Source organism: Capricornis sumatraensis, chromosome 15 (genome assembly GCF_032405125.1).
Source record: "Capricornis sumatraensis isolate serow.1 chromosome 15, serow.2, whole genome shotgun sequence".
NCBI lineage: Eukaryota > Metazoa > Chordata > Mammalia > Artiodactyla > Bovidae > Capricornis > Capricornis sumatraensis.
The window spans coordinates 6541335-6546270 of NC_091083.1; the positions used below are offsets into that span (position 1 = coordinate 6541335).

A 4936-nucleotide genomic window follows, 5' to 3' on the forward strand; every position below is an offset into this window, starting at 1 on the left:
GACTCAGTGCCCTATTACCCAATGTACACATGCTGTCATCATCTACAACAATAGATGGTCCGACCAATATACTTACATCTGGCCAGCAAAGGACGGAGCCTTTGAGAACTTCTGAAAGATCTGTGAAAGTTTTCAGGAACAGGCTAACAGATAACAAGTATGGACACATGAGCCCTTTAAGTCCACATGCCTAGGACTCCCAACAGCCGGAACACAGATACCCAACACTGCCATCCCAGGGGGATGTCTAACATCCAAAACTGAACTTCTGATTTCTCCTCCAGAAACATATTTCTCCCAGTTTTCCCTTGCTTAGCTGAAGACAATCCACTGTTGGAGTTGCTCAGACCAAAACCTTAGTTTTATTCCGAACTCTATCTATCTCCTAACTCAGACCAAATCCTGAGAAAACACCACCTTCGAGATATACGCAAAATTAACATGGCTCCATTGAGAACACAGGTTTTGCTTCCATCACTGTAATTCTATTGCAGTGGTGACAATGAGACCTGTAACTTTTTTTTTTTTTTTGCAAGGCAGGAGACCTGGGTTTGATCCCTGGGTCAGGAAGATCCCCTGGAGAAGGGAATAGCTATCCACTCCTGTATTCTTGTTGGGGAAATCCATGAAAAGAGGAGCCTGGAAGGTTACAGTCTATGGGGTCGCAGTCAGACATGACTGAGCGACTAACACTTTCTTTTCATTTTCATGAGTAAAAATTGGATATAACAAGGCTTTTCAATATTAAAGAAGATGAAACAATGAACACAAATGTACTTGCTATATTTAACTTCTAGCATCCTAAAGTAAATTGCTTGAGGAAACTGGATCCCAAAAGATTATGGGTAAGGAATTTTGAAGTGTGTCTGTATCTCACCAAAGAAGCCCAACTAAAAGAATTATGGACTGACAACTGTGGACCGAGCAAATTTCTTCTTGAAAGGGGTATGGGAAGCTTGAAGTGCTGTAGTTCATGGGGTTGCAGAGTCAGAAATAATTTGGCAACTGAACAAAAATAATCTTATCTTGAAGATTATGATTTTGGAGGAACTAAGGTGATTGGCAGTGGACAGAACCAGAATATGTGAATTTCCTTAAAAACTTATTGACTTAAACAGTTTTTCCTAGCTTTTAGTTTTGTTGATATTTCTTATAGTCTCCTTTGTTTCTCTTTCATTTATTTCTGTGCTAAACCCAAGCAAACATTATCCTCAATGGTGAAAAATTGAAAGCATTTCTTCTGAAGTCAGAACAAGATAAGGGTGCCCACTCTCACCATTACTATTCAACATAGTTTTGGAAGTTTTAGCCACAGCAATCAGAGAAGAAAACGAAATATAAAGGAATCCAAATTGGAAAAGAAAAACTAAAACTCTGTTTGCAGATGACATGATCCTCTACATAGAAAACCCTACAAAAGACACCACCAGAAAATTACTAGAGCTAATTAATGAATATAGGAAAGTTGCAGGATATAAAATTAACACACAGAAATCTCTTGCATTCCTATATACTAACAAAGAAATTAAGAAAACAATTCCACTCACCATCACAATGAAAATAATAAAATACTTAGGAATAAATCTACCTAAAAAAAACAAAAGACCTATATATAGAAAACTATAAAACACTGATGAAAGAAATCAAAGATGGCACAAATAGATGGAGAAACATGTTCATGAATTGGAAGAATCAATATAGTGAAAATGAGGATACTACCCAAAGCAATCTATAGATTCAATACAATCCCTATCAAGCTACCGATGCTATTTTTCAGAGAACTATAACAAATAATTTCACAATTTGTGTGGAAATACAAAAAAACCTCAAATAGCCAAAGCAATCTTGAGAAAGAAGAATGGAACTGGAGGAGTCAACCTGCCTGACTTCAGACTATACTACAAAGCCACAGTCATCAAGACAGTATGGTACAGGCACAAAGACAGAAATATAGATCAATGGAACAAAATAGAAAGCCCAGAGCTAAATCCACACACCTACGGACACCTTATCTTTGACAAAAGAGGCAAGAATAAACAATGGAGAAAAAACAATCTCTTTAACAAGTGATGCTGGGAAAACTGGTCAATCACTTGTAAAAGAATGAAACTAGAACACTTTCTAACACCATATACAAAAATAAACTCAAAATGGGTTAAAGATATAAATGTAAGACCAGAAACTATAAAACTCCTAGAGGAAAGCACAGGCAAAACATTCTCTGATATAAATCACAGCAGGATCCTCTATGACCCAGCTCCCAGAGTATAGGAAATAAAAGCAAAAATAAACAAATGGGACCTAATTAAACTTAAAAGCTTTTGCACAATGAAGGAAATTATAGCAAGGTGAAAACATAGCCTTCAGAATGGGAGAAAGTAATAGTAAATGAAGCAACTGACAAAGAATAATCTCAAAAATATACAAGCAGCTCATGCCACTCAATTCCAGAAAAATAAATGACCCAGTCAAAAAATGTACCAAAGAACTAAACAGACATTTCTCCAAAGACATACAGATGGCTAACAAACACATGAAAAGATGCTCAACATTACTCATTATCAGAGGAATGAAAATTAAAACCACAATGAGGTACCATCTCATGCCAGTCAGAATGGCTGCTATCAAAAAGTCTACAAACAATAGATGCTGGAGAGGGTGTGGAGAAAAGGGAACCCTCTTACACTGTTGGTGGGAATGCAAACTAGTACAGCCACTATGGAGAACAGTATGGAGATTCCTTAAGAAACTGGAAATAGAACTGCCATATGATTGTACTGTTGGGCATATGACTGTATTGTTGGGCATACAATTGCTGGGACTGTATGCCCAGCAATCTCACTGCTAGGCATACACACCAAGGAAACCAGAATTGAAAGAGACACGTGTACCCCAATGTTCACTGCAGCACTGTTAACAGTAGCCAGGACATGGAAGCAACCCAGATGTCCAACAGCAGATAAATGGATAAGAAAGCTGTGGTACATATACACAATGGAATATTACTCAGCTATTAAAAAGAATGCATTTGAATCAGTTATAATGAGGTGGATGAAACTGGAGCATATTACACAGAGTGAAGTAAGCCAGAAAGAAAAACACCAATACAGTATACTAACACAAATATATGGAATTTAGAAAGATGGTAACAATGACCATATATGTGAGACAGCAAAAGAGACACAGATGTAAAGAACAGACTTGTGGACTCTGTGGGAGAAGGCGAGGGTGGGATGATTTGAGAGAATAGCATTGAAACATGTATATCACCATATGTGAAACAGATCACTAGTCCAGGTTCGATGCATGAGACAGGGTGCACAGGGCTGGTGCACTGGGAGATGGGATGGGGAGGGAGGTAGGAGAGGGGTTCAGGATGGGGAACACATGTACACCAATGGCTGATTCATGTCAATGTATGGCAAAACCTCTACAAACAATATTATAAAGTAATTAGCCTCCAATTAAAATTAATTTACAAAAAATATGGAAACCATTTTGCCTATATTGCATGTAATTTTTAAAAAAATCTTTATACTTTGTGCAGAAAAATAAAAAAGGTAAGTGAGAACTGGGTCACTTCTCACAACTGTCACTGCCACAAGCCTAGTGAATCATCATCATCTCTTGTTTGAATCTATCACGTCCACCAGACTTCTTCCTCTGCCACTCTCAACAGAGGCCAAAGTGACTCATCTAAACTATGTCAGCTCCTGAACTCTGCTCAGATCTCTCCAGTGACTGCTCTCCTCCTTGACCTCATCTCCTTCGGCTCCTGCCTTCATTCACTCTGTTCCAGCCACACTGGCCTCTCTGTACTTCCTCAACCAACTGGGCATCCCATCCTTTGCATGGGGCTCTCTCTGCCAGTGATGCTCTTCCATATGAAACAAGGGTAGTTTACACAGGTACTTCACTTTCCACCTTCAAGTGCCACCTTCTCACTGTGGCCTATCTCAACCCTCCATTTAGTACTGCATCCCTTCCTGCCATCATCTCAGCACTTCTGATCCCTCTTAATAACCACTCTAATTTTTCAAAGCACAAATCCCCTTCTTATACTCTATGCATTTACTTCTGATGTTTATGTCTGCTGTCTGCTTCTTCCCACACAGGAGGGATTTTCATCTCTGTTCATTGATGTGTCCCCATCTGCTTAAGGGCCACTCCAAATAAACACAGAGGTGCACAATGAATGCCTACTAAATGGATGAATAACTAGCTGGGCACAGTAACTGTAATATATTTCCTATTTTTCCTCTAATCTATCAAAGGACAAAGCAGAAGCAAGCAAACACCACCCTAATAGGGAGACCCAATTAGCCTCTTCATTTTAATCCTAGCTGTTAAGTGATTAACTTAGACCGAAGGTTTTTCTGTTTCCTGGTGACACCTACAGCCATTGAATACCCTGTAGAAAATTCCCTTCAATGTGCTTTGTGTTTAAAATAAAATTGAAGTCTGGGGAAAAAAAGGGAGGGAGACCACTTTCTGAAGTCGTCTCTCACTCCTCTGCTGCAGTTGTTGCTGTTAAGTCGCTTCAGTCGTGTCTGACTCTGTGCGACCCCATAAACGGCAGCCCACCAGGCTCCGCCGTCCTTGGGATTCTCCAGGCAAGAACACTGGAGTGGGTTGCCATTTCCTTCTCCAATGCATGAAAGTGAAAGGGGAAAGTGAAGTTGCTCAGTTGTGTCCAACTCTTAGCAACCCCATGGACTGCAGCCCACCAGGCTCCTCCGTCCATGGGATTTTCCAGGCAAGAGTACTGGAGTGGGTTGCCATTGCCTTCTCCACTCACTCCTCTAGCTCAAGCAAATAAAAACTATGGGGATAGCTCTGGACTTTTCTATCTCATTTGTTTTTCATTACTTGTTTTATTATTACTTTTTAGTAAGGCACAGGAATATCATTATTCTCTGTCACCCTAGGGGATTCC

The 4936-nt window shown here is 39.6% G+C and overlaps 1 non-coding gene across 1 annotated transcript; it reads left to right on the top strand.

Annotated features, from left to right (window-relative positions):
* The first annotated feature begins 411 nt into the window (after positions 1 to 411).
* On the top strand, positions 412 to 520 carry LOC138091917 (small nucleolar RNA SNORA1). Its single transcript, XR_011145949.1, has one exon. It is a non-coding gene; the product is annotated as a small nucleolar RNA SNORA1 (small nucleolar RNA).
* Positions 521 to 4936: the final 4416 nt, after the last annotated feature.